The sequence below is a fragment of the Erythrolamprus reginae genome, chromosome 3, assembly GCF_031021105.1.
Source record: "Erythrolamprus reginae isolate rEryReg1 chromosome 3, rEryReg1.hap1, whole genome shotgun sequence".
In the NCBI taxonomy this organism is placed as follows: Eukaryota; Metazoa; Chordata; class Lepidosauria; order Squamata; family Dipsadidae; genus Erythrolamprus; species Erythrolamprus reginae.
The window spans coordinates 16,528,911-16,546,394 of NC_091952.1; the positions used below are offsets into that span (position 1 = coordinate 16,528,911).

At 38.6% G+C, this 17,484-nt stretch overlaps 2 protein-coding genes across 8 annotated transcripts in view; one reads left to right on the forward strand and one right to left on the reverse strand.

Annotated features, from left to right (window-relative positions):
- ZNF831 (zinc finger protein 831) overlaps positions 1-17,484 on the reverse strand; it is an 85,964-nt gene that overhangs the window by 59,744 nt on the left and 8,736 nt on the right. For 3 of the 7 annotated variants that reach the window (XM_070744530.1, XM_070744529.1, XM_070744531.1), the window contains one exon: positions 580-706. The exons of the other annotated variants lie outside the window; for them this stretch is intronic. The gene's annotated coding sequence lies outside the window, so the exon portion shown is untranslated. The remainder of the gene's footprint in view (positions 1-579; positions 707-17,484) is intronic. 7 annotated transcript variants of the gene reach the window in all.
- Positions 1-17,484, forward strand: part of LOC139163624 (aurora kinase B-B-like) — a 90,754-nt gene that overhangs the window by 6,987 nt on the left and 66,283 nt on the right. The window lies entirely within an intron of this gene.

Consider the following 17,484-nt stretch of genomic DNA (forward strand, 5'->3'; position numbering starts at 1 on the left):
TTATCAGTACAGTACTGTCAGTGGGAAAGGAAAGATACTATTCTGCTTTTCTATTGCAAAATAAAAGGTATTTGCTATAAAATTGGTAAAAATATTTGCAATGTGCTTCATGCCAGAAATATGCAAGCTAATCCTATTGCTCTCCTAAATCTCCTATTCCTTTCTTCTATTCCTGTATCTCTTCTTCTATTCTTTCATTGATATGTTCTATTACTATATCTTCTTTTCTATTCTTTCTTAGATATATTTTACTTTGAGTATCTCCTCTATAACCTTCATCATATACCCACTAAAACTCTCATTGTGTATTGGACAAAATAAATAAATAAATATATATATCATCATCATCATCTACAGACATGCTCTTTCTAGTACCATATCTAGTATTTTAATCTAGATTTCAACATGTGTGTGGCTGAACCAAAGAAACTTAAAGATCCTGATGACAGAGCCCTTTTGCAGGTTTCTAGGGAATTAAATTATGTACAAGCAATTATTGTGGCCACAAATTACTGGCCTGTTCCTTGCAGATTTTCACTTAAATTTCTAAATTTTAAAATCAATGAAGCTTTTGCTAACCTTTAAATGACCAAGTCCTTAGGCCGAGGAGGAGCATTAGGTTTCTTTGAGACAGCCCAGGTTGAACAACAAAAAAGAGTAGTAATCTGGAATCATCTTCTTTTTCTCCAGCTTCCTTTTTCTTAATCTGTTAAAAGCATCAATCCACAAAAGATTAGGAGGCATTAGGTGAGCTCTGGGTAGGGGAGAAAGAAGAGGGCTGTTGCTACCCACATTTGACGTGGGAAGTTTTTAATGGCTCTCGCTTGTAATTCGGTTTTCCAAGTACTGTACAGTGTCTCACTAACTGCAGCTCTGTGTGGGCGTAAAGAAATGAAACGACTGGGTTTCAAACCATCAGAGAAACATTTTTTATATATAAAAATATAAAACTCAGTAGGTAAAAAGAAAAAAGAAACCTCTCATTTTTAAGACATAGTAAAATTAATTATACTTCAATCTACGAAAAGCCTTATCGCCATGTATAACTCAAGCACTATTTCAAATAATAGAGGAGCAGGTTTGATAATACTCTTGCAAACATTTTATTAATTACTTCTGAAACTGCTTAGGTGATTTCAAATTGACAATGAATAAAATGAAAGGGAGAATAAAGAAGTACTATTGAGGGAGGACACAGGGTTAGAGAAAATAGTAAGAGAAAAAAGTGAGGGTATAAAGGCGCAAGCAACCAATATATATAGGTTGCTAGTGCAGTCAGACGGGGACACGATTGAAAGACTGACTAAATGGTGGCAAAATGAGATACAGTACAAGTAGAGGTACGAGAGATGGAAAATATAGTAGAAAATATAAGAAAAATTAAAAATATAAGAATTAGGGAAATGAGAAGGAAAATATTACATAAGTGGTATTATACTCCTGTTCAACTTGCACACTTTCAACAGAATGTCAAGGGTATTTGTTGGCACGGCTGTCAAGATAAAGGAGTGTTTATGCATATGTTTTGGGAATGCCCGATAGTGCAGAAATTTTGGCAAAAAGTGCAAGAGGACATTAATAGAATGCTAAACTTACAACGGACAATCACTAAGGAAATGGCAGTACTAGTTAAAAGCAATGCGATGGGAGAATTTAGGGAAATAAAACAAACAGTAATAGAAAGCGCTCAGGCGGTAATAGTTTTGGGTTGGAAGGATGCGACAAAATGGACAATGCAAAATTGGTATAGGTACATTGTGGACCATATTCAATTTGAAATTATGGATAAAAGGATAAACTTGGATAATGAAACTGAATTGAGACAACTGATGGGATGGTGGGACAAGATAAGACAATATATGATGAGTACAATCCGAGACCAAGCTACAAGAAATAAATTGGAATCACTCTATAATATCTCATATATCATATATCTTTTCTTCCTTTCATATATCATCTCCTCTACTTTTATATCTTTTTTTTATATATAATACTTCATGTCTATCCTCTTCAATATGTATTGTGTATTGAAATAAATAAATAAATAAATAAATATGTAAATAAATAAATATGTAAATAAATAAATATGTAAATAGATATATTGCTCTTGGGTCAAAGTGGATCATATAAGAAACACCCCCGGTTGGTGGTGGGGTATGTGTGTGTATCAGGGTGGTGGGCACATTTCACTATGCACTGTTTTATGTTGTGTGTATATTAAACTTGTTAAAAATTAATTTAAAATTTTTTTTTTTAAAAAGACAATGAATAAAATGCTTGAAATGCCAAAATTGCAAGGAAGGTTACCAAAATATCTGAGACTTGGTTCTAATTCACATGTATTAAGAGGGAGGAAGTAAAGCATGCCTGGACTTTGGAAGATTCTGTTACTATTATAGTCCATCTTAAAGTAGTTTTAGGCACATGTGGTGTGTTTGTTGAGCTGGTCTACCTTGCAGGGTTGGCAATGGGAAAGGAGACGTGAAAGCAAGCAACTTCTACTCCCATCCTCAAGGGTCCCAAAGATTCTCCCTCCCCCCCAAAATGCTGACCAAAATCCATTGCTGAAATACAAGTTAAAGTACAACTAAAATCAGAGACTTTTCTTTGGGGATTAATAGAAAAGCAACAAACATAATGGAACTTTGTTTTTATATATGACATCTATAGGAAGACTATTAGAGCAGGTAGAGTGCTGTACTACAGGCCACTGAAGCTGACCGTCAGGGGTTCAAATCTCATCACCGGCTCAAGGTTGACTCAACCTTTCATCCTTCCAAGGTGGGCAAAATGAGGACCCGGATTGTGGGGGCAATAGGCTGGCTCTGTTAAACATGTTGTAAGCCACCCTGAGTCTAAGGAGAAGGGTGGCATAAAAATTGATTGAATGAATGAATGAATGAATGAATGAATGAATGAATGAATGAATAAATATTCAAAAGCCGAAAACTTCAGCACTACCTACCATGGAGAAATGGATGGTGAAGGTGAAACTTGTGGAGTTGGTTAAATTAACCTCTTCAGGTAAAGGAAAAAACAATGTCTACACGTATGACTGGCTGGAAACCCCTTATAATCTTTTTGCATAAAATGGAAACTTGCACTTATGACTTATATTAGACTCTGAGGGTTGAGGCGAAAAAAAAGAAACATTGCAGTACAGAAGACAAAACAATGGACCCCTAAGGACAGGGGCTGTAACACAGCCCCACAAGCAGACAAGAATAGCTCTAGTTATTGGTATTTCATTAATAAAAGCAACGGAAACAGATGGATGATGACTGGACTCATCAGCTCACGAAGGGAGATGTGTGCCAGGTTCGTGAACATGACCAAACAATTTTCAAGATTTAACAAGTTCACTGACAATTATCTCTTCCTGTTGATACAGCTGGGTACAAATGACATTGCAAAGAACAGCTGCGACTATCACATTTAATAACCTTGGAAGAAAGCTCAAGACCCCAGGGCATTCTCATCCAACTAGGGAAGATAAATGAAAAGGGAAAGGATACTAAATTGGCCACACAGATGCTGTAAACAGACATTTGGGTTCTGGGACAATAGTCATTTTGACCTATATAACAGACTGCTGAGACAGGATGAGCTACGTTATATCATATATGGACTGGTGTAAATGTGTTTGGCCAGTGCGTATTCTTATTAGGAGGGCTTTAAAGTTAATCTTTTGAAGAATGGAAGCAAAAAAAAAAAGCCACAGGTAAAGATTTTAAATAAACACTTGTGTATTGCAGAAAATATAAGTAGTACTAAAAGGAGACCTCTTAAGCCAGAGATCTTCAAACTTGGCAAGTTTAAGATTTGTGGACTTAAACATCCAGAATTCTTCTGCCAGCTATGCTGACTGGGCAATCCTGTGAGTTGAAGTCCACAAGTCTTAAAGTTGCCAAATTAGGGGACCCCTGCCTTAACCCATTAAATGGGGGAGAAGGGGGGAATAAAATTGGTTCATAAAATTCATGGAAAAAGGAAACATTAAAAGCACGATTGCAAAAAATGAGAACTAGTAAAAGAAGCCAATGTGGCTGTTCAAATGAGCCTAATGAACATATCAAAACATAGAAACATAGAAGACTGACGGCAGAAAAAGACCCCCTGGTCCATCTAGTCTGCCCTTATACTATTTTCTGTATTTTATCTTAGGATGGATATATGTTTATCCCAGGCATGCTTAAATTCAGTTACTGTGGCTTTATCAACCACGTCTGCTAGAAGTTTGTTCCAAGGATCTACTACTCTTTCAGTAAAATAATATTTTCTCATGTTGCTTTTGATCTTTCCCCCAACTAACTTCAGATTGTGTCCCCTTGTCCTTGTGTTCACTTTCCTATTAAAAACACTTCCCTCCTGGACCTTATTTAGCCCTTTAACATATTTAAATGTTTCGATCATGTCCACCCTTTTCCTTCTGTCCTCCAGAGTCCAGACTATACAGATTGAGTTCATTAAGTCTTTCCTGATACGTTTTATGCTTAAGACCTTCCACCATTCTTGTAGCCCGTCTTTGGACCCGTTCAATTTTGTCAATATCTTTTTGTAGGTGAGGTCTCCAGAACTGAACACAGTATTCCAAATGTGGTCTCACCAGCACTCTATATAGCGGGATCATAATCTCCCTCTTCCTGCTTGTTATACCTCTAGCTATGCAGCCAAACATCCTACTTACTTTCCCTACAGCCTGACTGCACTGTTCACTCATTTTGAGACTGTCAGAAATCACTACCTCTAAATCCTTTTCTTCTGAAGTTTTTGCTAACACAGAACTGCCAATACAATACTAAGATTGAGGATTCCTTTTCCCCAAGTGCATTACTTTACATTTGGAAACATTAAACTGCAGTTTCCATTGCTTTGACTATTAATCTAGTAAAGCTAAATCATTTACCATTTTACAGACGCCTCCAGGAATATCAACCCTATTGCACACTCTAGAGTCATCAGCAAATATGCAAACCTTCCCTACCAAACCTTCCCCTATGTCACTCACAAACATATTAAAAAGAATAGGACCCAAAGAAATGAGAAGAGAAGTACAAATAGGTAATCCAGAACCATATAGTCTGTTTCAAAAAAGTAAAAGCTCACATAAATTGAAGTTAGTAAAGGATGCTGAGAATGAAAGATATTTTTTCTAACTTTCAAAAGAAAAAGAACCAGAAAAATCCAGTATTCAATAGACACAAAATACTAACAGTAGAGAATCAAAACTATTCCATTTTGACTATTCAAGAGAACTACATCCAAAGATACTCATTATTCTTCCGTTGTCTCTGGTGAGTTTATTTTATTTATTTATTAGATTTGTATGTCGCCCCCTCCGTAGAGTTGTCCTTGACCTTTACATAGTTCAACTTATTATAATCTATCAAATTTTAATGCAAAAGTGTTCCTTTTCTTCTTGTTTTAATTTTGGTTTCATAGGAAATGGCAATAATTATGTTCAATGCTTCCAAATATTTATCAGATTTAATCATTTGGCCGTTCATAATTTTAAGTTCTTCGTATCTCATATATGCTTTTTTCAAACTCTACAAAATCTGCAGTCCATCTGTTTAGATATTGACTTGAGGTTTCACCATCAATTCAAAGGTTTGTTTATTTATTTATTTATTTATTTGTGTGTGTGTGTGTGTATGTATGTATGTATGTATGTATGTATGTATGTATGTATGTTGAAAGGGACCTTGCAGGTCATGAACACTCCATGGCCTGCATTGGCTGCCGATCAGTTTCCGGTCACAAAGTGTTGGTTATGACCTTTAAAGCCCTACATTGGACCAGAGTACCTCCGGAACCGCCTGCTACCGCAAGAATCCCAGCAACCGATAAGGTCCCACAGAGTTGGCCTTCTCCAGGTCCCGTCGACTGAACAATGTCGTCTGGCGGGCCCCAGGGGAAGAGCCTTCTCCCCGGCCCTCTGGAATCAACTCCCCTCGGAGATTAGAACTGCTCCCACCCTCCTTGTCTTCCGTAAACCACTCAAGACCCACCTATACTGCCAGGCATGGGGTATTTGAGACATCTTTCCCCCAGGCTCTTTATAATTTATGTTTGGTATGTATGTGTTGACTGGTTTTAATATGATAGGGTTTTAGTCATTTCTTTTAATATTAGATTTGTGCCCCTATAATATTGTTTTTATCATTGTTGGGAGCCGCCCCGAGTCTTCGGAGAGGGGAGAGGGGCGGCATACAAATCTAATAAATTATTATTATTATTATTATTATTATTATTATTATTACTATTATTACTATTATTATTATTATTAAGTCCAACCCCCTGCTTAAGCAGGAAATCCTACAGCACTCCAACCAAATGACAGTCCAATCTCCTCTTGGGGAGTTCACAACCTCCACTGGCAGGCTGTTCTACTGGTTGATCGCTCTGGCCTTCAGGAAGTTCTTCCTTATTTCTAGGTTGAATCTCTCCTTGGTCAGCTTCCAATCGTTGTTCCTTGTCTGGCCCTCTGGTGCCCTGAAAAAGTGTGACCCCCCTTCTCTCTGTGGCAAGCCCTCAAGTACCTGTAGACTGCTATCATGTCCCCCCTGGCCCTTCTTTTTTCTAGGCTACCCATGCCCACTTCCAGCAATCTCTCTTCATAAGTCTTGGTTTCTAGTCCCCTAATCATTTTCGTTGCTCTTTTCTGCACCTTCTCCAGAGTTTCAATGTCTCTTTTGAAGTGTGGTGACCAGAACTGAATACAGTACTCCAGATGTGGTCTGACCAGGGTGTTATAGAGTGGTATCAATACCTCTCTGGTCTTGGAGTGTATCCCCCTGTTGATACATCTTAGGATTGTGTTGGCCTTTTTAGCAATTGCTGCACATTGCTGGCTCATATTTAGTTGATTATCCACCAAGACTGCGAGATCTTTCCCAGTCACTACTTCTAAGTAGGGTTCCTCCCAGACTGTATGCATGTCTAGGTTTTTTTTTACCTAGGTGAAGGACTTTACTCTTCTCAGCGTTGAACATCATTTTGTTTGGGCCCACAGCATTAATCTATCTAGGTCTTTCTGTATTTTGAGCCTATACTCTAAGGTGTTGGCTATTCCCGCCAGCTAGGTGTCATCTGCAAAATTGATTAGTTCCCCCTCTATTCCCTCATCTAGGTCATTGATGAAAATGTTGAAGAGCAGAGGGCCCAGGACAGAACCCTGTGGTACCCCACTGCCTACCTTCTTCCATGTGGATTTGGAGCCGTTGAGGACTACTCGTTGGGTGCGGTTGGTCAGCCAACTGTTTATCCATCTGCACATGATGTAGTCTATCCTGATTTTTTTTTCTAATTTGTGGATTAGGAGATTGTGATCTACTTTATAAAAAGCTTTGCTGAAGTCCAAGTATATGAAGTCAACTACGTTGCGTTGGGTTGTTCTCTTTAACAGAGCCTGGGACTAATACTGCTGTATCTCACCTGGCAAAGTCTTGAGAGACATTGTATAATCTTGTTCAGCTTTCCTCTTTCTCCAGTATTTGGAGTGGAGCTCTTTGCTTAGCATCACTGAGGGATAACCATCTTCCTGACTTTATATGTTATGTCTTTGAAATAATGTAATGTAAAGATTGTTAACTATTATTATTATTATTATTATTATTATTATTATTATTATTTATTAGATTTGTATGCCGCCCCTCTCCGCAGACTCGGGGCGGCTCACAGCAAAGATAAAAACAATATACAAACTGTAAACTCAAAAGTAGGGAAGAATTAATAATACAAAATATAAATATAGATTGGTGGACATACCTACAAATTCAATCTAGATATAAAAAGGATATAGAACAATCAGGTATAGAAAGAATTACCCAACCACTAGATAAACTATTGACAGGCCCGGAAGAAAAAGCAATATCTAAAATATATAAATATCTGATGGAATATGAAAGACCAGAGGAGATAGTTAAAGGTACAATGATTGCCTGGGCGAAAAACGTAGGCCATAATATATATAGAGAGGAATGGGAACAGATTTGGAAGAGAAATATTAAACTAACAAAATCCACAATATATAAAGAAAACCAATATAAAATGCTATACCGTTGGCATCTTCCACCCAAAAGACTAGCTAAAATGCACAAAAATTACAGCCCAATGTGTTGGAAATGTAAAAACACTCAAGGCACCTTCTTTCACCTATGGTGGTTATGTCCAGAGACAAGAAAATACTGGAAAAAAATAAATAATTGGTTGTGTCAAATAACAAATACAAAAATAGAATATACGCCAGAATTTTTTCTATTGGGTATTATGAGAGGTAACTATTCTAAAAATGTAAAATATTTAAGTTTGCATATTACAACAGCTGCAAGGATTGTATTTGCACAGAACTGGAAAAATCCGCAAATACCTGAAGACAATGAGATTATCAAGAAAATATACGACTGTGCAGAGATGGACAGATTGACAATGGAACTTAATAATCGAAAAGAATCGGACTATTATGAAACCTGGACAAAATGGTACCAATGGACAAAAAAAAGAAACTTAAAAGAAGCATTGGAATAAAACATCCAGAAATCTAAAAGTTAATTAGAAGACAATGTTGATAGGAATGTATATGCGATGTAGATTCATCTGTAAATATGACTATGTACTTTTTTTTTTAAAGGAAAAAATTAATAAATATATTTTTTTAAAAAAAAACAATATACAGTAACAAATCTAATATTAAAGTTTAAAAGTAAATTATGAAAGTTTTGGAATTAATTGGGCAACATTCATCAAGGTCCTTGTGAAATGAAAGAAAGCAACCATCAAACCAGAAGCCAGTAACAGCCACCAGGAGTATTATGCTGCTACCCAGAAGGCAACTTTACAATTTGTGGACTTCAACTCTCAGAATTCTCCGGGAAGAAAACCGTAAAATGGAGCAAACTGTCTCACATAGCAACAGAAATTTCTGGCTCAATTGTGGTCATTAAATCGAGGACTACCTGTATTGGTATAAAAATACAGGATTTAGAATATATGGGACATAATTAAAGCAAATTTGGAAATAACAGTTTCTCCCAATTAAAGACAATAAAAATTTGTGTTTTTTTAAAAACATCAACAGAAAGTTCTTGACTTGGAAAGATATCAAAAGCATTAATGATTCCACACGTATCCTTAATTCTGCACTGTGCCTTGAATATCTCATCAATCAGAGGAGTTTGCATTACACAAATACTACATTTCCTAATGGCCTCAGATCTATCTGCTTTACTCTTAAGCTTCCTAATATGCCATACCTGGCATTAAAGGGATTTAAAAAATTATATTTACCATATATCCCAGATTTTAGTCACATTCTGTAAAGTTACCTGATCTGAAGTTGGTTCAAAAACTGTTGATCTATGATGCAACATTTCATCAAATTGAATAGTACAAACCAAGAGGCCCAAGGAGTTTTATAATAGCAATAGCACTTAGACCTATACAGTGTTCCCTCGCTTTTCGCGGGGGATGCGTTCCGAGACCGCCCACGAAAGTTGAATTTCCGCAAAGTAGAGATACAGAAGTAAATACACTATTTTTGGCTATGAACAGTATCACAAGCCTTCCCTTAACCCTTTAAACCCCTAAATTGCAATTTTCCATTCCCTTAGCAACCATTCAGATTATTACTCACCATGTTTATTTATTAAAGTTTATTTTAAAAAATATTTATTAAAGGCAGACGAAAGTTTGGCGATGACATATGACGTCATCGGGTGGAAAAAAACGTGGTATAGGGGAAAAACCCGCAAAGTATTTTTTAATTAATATTTTTTAAAAACCGTGGTATAGACTTTTCACGAAGTTCGAACCCGCGAAAATCGAGGGAACACTGTATACCTTTTACAGCCCTCTCTAAGCTATCGGAGTCAGCATACTGCCCCATTCAGATATTCCACAAAATATAATTTCTGATAACATTAAATTAGTCCAATCCAATAGCACTCCAACTGTCAAAATTGTTCCCTGTTATCTCAGACTATTCTTTAAATTAAGATGAGTATAGGAAAATATCACAAATTAAAAATACCATTCTTTTCACAAATTTAGTTCTTAGACCCGAACAGAATTTACATGGTACAACTTTAAATTCTTTTGAAAACAGAAATTTCCATCTCAAAAATACCAGTTCAGCAACCTTGTTATTCTCTCAACAAAGCATATACAGTAAAGGGTAGAATCATACAAAGCTCCTAATACCTTCTGTTTCAGTAACTTTTATGTGTTTGGGACAAAATGACTCTTAAATTTAGAGTTACTAAAATTGCTTCTATTTTGTGGACAAAGTTGTATCATAGTACTACTGGCAGAAAGCACAAAGCCATATGTACTAAACTCAGTCCGTCTGCTTGACTTGCATGTTTACTTTAACCTTAAATAACTCAAAATTGTCTTTCCAATACTTTTCTTTGGCTCCCTCACTTATGGAAAATGGATTAATCACATCTGCAGCTTCCTGGAGAAATAAGGGATGGCTTTTTTGTAAGCTTGAGCCCCCACGGTGTTTCAACCACTGTCTCACAAGGAATGGAATTAAATCACCAGGACGCTTAACTAACAGAAGTCAGAGATTTGTTTGTGCTGCTACCATGCAGCTATACAAGCAATACCGGGGTGGCGCAGCAGGTGGAGTGCTGTACTGCAGGCCACTGAAGCTGACTGTAGATCTGAAGGTCAGCGGTTCAAATCTCATCACCGGCTCAAGGTTGACTCAGCCTTCCATCCTTCCGAGGTGGGTAAAATGAGGACCCGGATTGTGGGGGCAATATGCTGGCTCTGTTAAAAAGTGCTATTGCTAACATGTTGTAAGCCACCCTGAGTCTAAGGAGAAGGGCGGCATAAAAATTGAATAAATAAATAAATTGAATAAATAAATAATACAGATAGTCCTCAGATTACAGTGACAATTGGAACCACGACTGTCATCACTAGACATTCATTGGTGTTCTGTCGGGCTCTCTGGTAGACTCCTCCCAAAAATTCACAGGTACAAATTTCAGACACACACGTTTGAAAATTCAAAACAATGTTTTTTATAATGAAAATTCACTTAAACCAAGCCCTCTTTTGGTATAGCAAAGAGCACTCGTCTCCAAACAAACTGGTAATTTGTACAAGTCCCTTATCAGTTCTGTGATACTTAGCTTGCAGCTGTGAGGCAATTCACAGTCCTTCTTCTTTCACAAAGTGAAACACATTTTGCCCTGGTTTAATTTCAAAGCGGCGAAAAATCAGCACACAAAAAGTCAAAGTCAGTAAAGCAGTCACGAAACACAATGATCAGATAATCCTCCACAATGGCCAAACCCACAGGCTGCTATTTATAGCAGCCTCACTAATTACTATAGCCCCATCCAACCACAGGTGGCCTCATTTTCTTTGATAATAATCTCTCAGTTGTTGCTGCCTATGCATCGCTCTCCACATGCATGGCTGTATCATTAACTCTTGTTGAGGAGCTAGATAATTGATCTTCTGAGCTGTCTGCCACTCTCCTCCTCCCTGTCACTCATGTCTTTTTGGTCAGAGGAGCCTTCATCATCAGATTCCACGGGGGGGCAAAACAGGCCTGCAGCATGTGGATGTCTCCCCCACATCCAGAGTCCTTGGGGCAGGAGCTGGGCCAGAGCTAACCACAACAATTGGGAACCTTCAGTTTTGAAAGACTATAGTATCATGCTCTGGAAAGAGTTCCTAGAACAGCAACTAGTGTGACTAAAAAGGCCAATCTGAGAGTGGCAATCCCTTCCCCACTGAGTGCAGATCCATTCTGGCCCCTGCCTGGCCCCTGGATTTTACTAGTTCCGGGTCAACCTCTTTGCCGTAGCCTGCCGAACAAGTGTCTCCTCGAAATGGAGAAGGCCTTGCTGCGTCTTTAGCCTCCAAGCTGAATTATCAGAGGTCAAGGTTTCCCAGCTATTAATGTCCATTCCGAAGGCTCTTAAATCCCTCTTACAGTCCCTCTGAACAGTCATTAAATGAACTGAATAGTCAAGGACTATTCTCTCCCCCCGCCCCCCATGATTATTTCTTTTTCAAGAGTTTCATTTCATCCACTCAATTTCTCCTATTTTCATGAGCAAAGATTAATTTTGCATGATTGGCAGCTAAATTATCAAATAACAGAGCAAGTCAAGACTATTATGGAATTGTCTTCCCCAACACCACTTGAACCTGGCTACTTTTACAAGCTAGAAGTCAATGAGCAGCAGCGGATGAGCAAAGCTTTGCCCCGTGTTATTGGCGGCATCTCCGCAAAGTGTTCGGAAACTTCAGATTGTGCAGAATGCAGCTGCGAGAGCAATCATGGGCTTCTCTAAATATGCCCATGTCACACCAACACTCCGCAGTTTGCATTGGTTGCCGATCAGTTTCCGGTCACAATTCAAAGTGTTGGTTATAACCTATAAAGACCTTCATGGCACCGGACCAGATTACCTCAGGGACCGCCTTCTGCCGCACGAATCCCAGCGGCCAGTTAGGTCCCACAGAGTGGGTCTTCTCCGGGTCCCGTCAACTAAACAATGCCGCTTGGCGAGACCCAGGGAAAGAGCCTTCTCTGTGGCGGCCCCGGCCCTCTGGAACCAACTCCCCCCAGAGATTAGAATTGCCCCCACCCTCCTTACCTTTCGTAAGCTACTTAAAACCCACCTCTGCCACCAGGCATGGGGGAATTAAGATTTCTTCTCCCCCTAGGCCGTTACAATTGTATGCATGGTATGTTTGTATGTATGTTTGGTTTTGTATATTAAGGGGTTTTAATTCGCTTTTAGCATTGGATTATTATTGTATACTGTTTATGATTGCTGTTAGCCGCCCCGAGTTTTCGGAAAGGGGCGGCATATAAATCCAATAAAACCTGAAACTTGAAACAACTCCCCCTTCTGTAACTTCAGAGTAGCCCAGGAGCAGCTTGGGAATTTTTGCAGACTCCAAATAACCCATCAAGAGGCTTGTGGAAGAATTAAAGAAACACAGAGAGAACTGTTTGCTTGTTCTGGAGCCGGGTTACTTTCCCGTCTGACCCTGCTTGTTCCCCCCACATTAGAGGAAACTAGTTTCAGTATTCTACATGCAGGCCCTGTTCATTGGCAAGCCACAATTGTGGATCCTAATGACAATCCATATCAAGGTGGTGTTTTCTTTCTGATAAATATTATTTATATTATCTACTATATTGATATTATCTACTGTAACTACCTCTAGTAAAACTAGTTAGAACTTTTATATTGCTCAAAATATTCTGGTTAGACTAGACTAGACTGGACCTTGGAGGTCTTCTAGTGCAACCCCTTGCTTAAAGCAGGAAACCCTCAGACAAACAATTATCCAACATCTTAAAAATTTCCAGTATTGGAGTATTCACAAATTCTTGTTCAAGTCATTGATGTTGAAGAGTACTGGGTCTAAAACAGAGCCTTGGGGTACTCTACTTCAGTGTTTTTCAACCAGTGTGCCGCAGCACACTAGTGTGCCGCGAGACATGGTCAGGTGTGCCGCGAAGCTCAGCAAGAGAGAGAAAGAGAGAGAGAAAGAAAGGAAGAGAGAGAGAGAGAAAGAAAGCAAGAGAAAGAAAGCAAGAGAGAGAGAGAAAGAAAGCAAGAGAGAGAAAGAGAGAGAGAAAGAAAGCAAGAGAGAAAGAGAAAGAAAGCAAGAGAGAGAGAAAGAAAGCAAGAGAGAGAGAAAGAGAAAGAAAGAGAGAGAGAGAGGGAAAGAAAGCAAGAGAGAGAGAAAGATAGGCAGGGAAGGAGGGAGAGATAGAAAGAGCAAAAAAGAGAGGAAGGAAGAGAGAGAAAGAGGGAGAGAAATAGAGCGAAAGGGAGGAAGAGAAAGATTTTTTTTGTCCAAACTTTTTTTAGCCCCCCCCAGTCCCCCCCCCCGCTCAATGTGCCCCATGATTTTGTATATGTAAAAAATGTGCCGCAGCTCAAAAAAGGTTGAAAATCACTGCTCTACTTTATACTTCCCTCCACGTAGATGCAGTTCCATTGAGCACTAAACATTGTGCAGTTGGTCAGCCAGTTTCAAATCTATCTGGTAGTGTTTCTGTCTAACCCACATTTTTCTACTTTATCTAGTTGAAGGCTATAGTCTACTTTATCAAATGCTTTACTAAAGTCCAAGTAAATTGCATCAACAACATCCTTCTGGCCCACTAATTTACTTACCTTGTCAAAGAATGCAATAAGATTAGTTTGGCATGATCTGTTTTTGACAAAGCCATGTTGGCTTTTGTTATTACTGTACTTTGCTTCTAGGTGTTTGTTGATTCGTTGCTTATCTTTTCCAGAATCTTTCCTGGTATTGAGGTCAAGCTGACAGGTCTGTAATTTCCTGGTTCTATTTTTTCCCCCCGTTTTTGAAGATGGGAACTACATCAGCTCTTTTCTAGTCTTCTGGCGGTTCCCTGGTGTTCCAGGATCTTTGAAAGATATAGTTCAGCGGTACTGGGATCTGGTCTGCCAGTTCCTTCAGAACCTTAGGGTGTAATCCACCTGGTTCTGATGATTTTAACTTGTCTAGGGTAGACAGGTGTTCATTACCATTTTCTTCCCTATTTTAACGTGTGTTCCTAATTCCTTTTTTGTGGTACTGTTTTTGATAAGTTGACTGTTTTTTCCTCCTTTGTATAGACAGATGCAAAAAACAAGTTAAGTAGCTCTGCTTTCTCCCTGATGTTTGCCACCTTCTTGCCACTTTCTCCCAGCAACAGACCAATTGTTCTTTGACTTTTTTCTTGTATTTTATATGTTGGAAGCAGATTTTTGATATTTTTTTTACTTTTGTCGCAAACCTTTGTTCACTGTGAGCCTTAGTTTCCCTCATTTCATCTTTACAGGCTCGGACTATTTGCTGATATTCTGCCCCCCCCCTTCCACTCTTTATACTCGTCCTTTTTGTCTTTAAATTTGTCAATTCTTTATGCAGCCATGCTAGTTTCTTTTGAGAGCTATTATTTTTCTTCTTCATTGGTATTAAGATAGATTGGGCTTTTATAATCTCACTTTTCAAAATTTCCCAAGCTTCTTGAGTTGTTTTCCCATTGAGGATTCTCATCTATGGAATCCTTCCCAAGTTCTCTAAGTTTATTGAAATTATCTCTCTTAGTCCAAGACTCTAGTTTGACTTTGTTCTGCTGCTTGTGTTTGCACAATGTTAAATTCCAATATTACATGATCACTTCCCCCCAAAGTTCCTGTAGCTTCAATACCTTCTATCATTTCATCTCCATTGTTCCCTTTTCTACTTTTTTGGGGGGGGGGGATTTGTCTGCTAGGTTTGTTAGGAACCTGTTGTATCTTCCACTTGGTGCAGAGTGTGTATCCCCCATTACTATTGTGATGTGTTCTGTTCTGGTTTCTGGTAGAACTTTAGCTATTACAAATAACTCTTACTAAATGCAGTATTTCATAAACAAAGAAACTCCATCTTTATTTCTCTTCCCTTCCGTATTCAAAATACAGTTCATACTAGCACATTCCTCTTCCTCCCATTATCTTTCTTAATTGCATTCCTCATACATTCTTCCCAGCCTAATCCGTTTAATAAGATTTATGTACTCACAGCATATTCAAAAACAGCAGAAATGACTGTAAATTACCCCTACAACATTGAAACTCCACCCTTCTTCCCCACTGACCCCGACATACCAAATACATCACTCCAGTATTTAACCCATTCCTCCCCTTAATATCTTCTTCCAAACCCCTGTTCCTTACATTTTTGGACCCTTCTGAATTTAGGATTGACCCAGCAAACGTCTGATTCTTCCTTGCTAGATTCTGGACTCATAGCCACATTCTGCGGCTGGTCTCCCACCTGTTCTACTACCTGTAATACCGGGCCCACCACTAATTCATAAACACTATATGTATCAGAGTCCTCAATTTCTTCATCATCCTCCAAATGACCAGGAGTATGTACAATATGTTCCAATTAGTATCTCAGAAAAAAAATTAGAGTCCAAACCTTGGCCTTCTTCCAAGTTCCAATTTATTAACAGAACCATGTTGCTTATGAACTATAGTCAACCCAATACTAACTTTTCCTACAGTTCTCCACTCAGGTTAAGGTTCAGCCCTCGTCCCCACACCCACAAGTTCATCCCATGAACCACTCCGGTTCTCTCAACATCCATGATCCTCCCCTGTACTTCCGGCTGGTGCTGAACAAAGGAGGAACTTGAATCTCTGAAAAGAAGTTGTTATGGCTAGTATTTTTCCCTCTCATGCAACCACCCCTCCCCAATTCCCACAGTACAATTCTACTTGTGGCAGGCTAAAGTCTCTAACTCAAAACAATAGCTTCGGCCTGACAATGTTCTTCCTACATACTGAAAGGATTTACTTCACTATGCTGCAGATGAAAAGTTGAGAGTAGCTTCTTTTAAACAAGCCAATGGCTATAGGCCAGTATATATGTAAAGGAACAAGACATATCCTTGGCATATCCTTGACATCAATTAGGCAAACATATTGAATTCTTTACCCTTACAATACAAAGAAGCAATTTCTCTTTATGTGCAGATAACATATGGAACTTGTATCAAAGTAATAAAAGGACAGATGAAGAACTGTTGACAAGGTCTTGCTATTCTGCATATTTATCTGAAGATAATTAAGATTGCTTATTAATGTTAAAAGTTTACACACTAAGGGATTCATTACATAGCTATTAAGGGATTAATTTAGCATTGGATCCATTACTTTTACTTGTTCTTGGGATATGTCACATAAAAATATTCTACAATATCCTTCAAAGGCAAATGTAAACTCTGAGACCGCCTTGTACCTCATAGTTCCCAGTGACCAGTAAGATCCCAAAGAGCTGGTTTCCTCCAGGTCCCATCAACTAAACAGCTAAATAAATATTGAACACAGCTGTACTAATGAAAGGACAAGGGCCTAGAGCAGTGGTTCTTAACCTGGGGGTCGGGACCCCTTTGGGAGTTTTTTTAAAATTATTTTTTATTAATTTTTAACAAATTTATATACACACAACATAAAACAGTGCATAGTGAAATGTGCCCACCACCCAGACACACACATATTCCATACCACCAAACCGGGGGTGTTTCTTGTATAGTCCACTTGACCCCTTTGGGAGTTGAATGACTGTTTCACAGGAGTCGCCTAAGACCATGGTAAAAGACAAATTTCCCAAGGTGTTAGGAAATAAAGCTTCTATTCTGACACCTTGGAAAATATTTTTACAATCCAACCAATCAGGTGTTTACAGTGGGGGTGTCCCTCTGGCCTTCCTGCCAATCAGCTTAAAGCTCTGTTGGGAGAATTGGCACTAGACTTATGGTTGGGGGTCATTACAAAATGAGGAACTGTACTAAGGAGTCATGGCATTAGAAAGGTTGAGAACCACTGGCGAGGCAACTCTTCTCTGTAACAGCTCCAATACAGGAGCTTGCCTCCAGAGATAGCTCTGACACCCTTGGGTTTGGTTTTCCATTGAACAGTTAAATTTTATTCT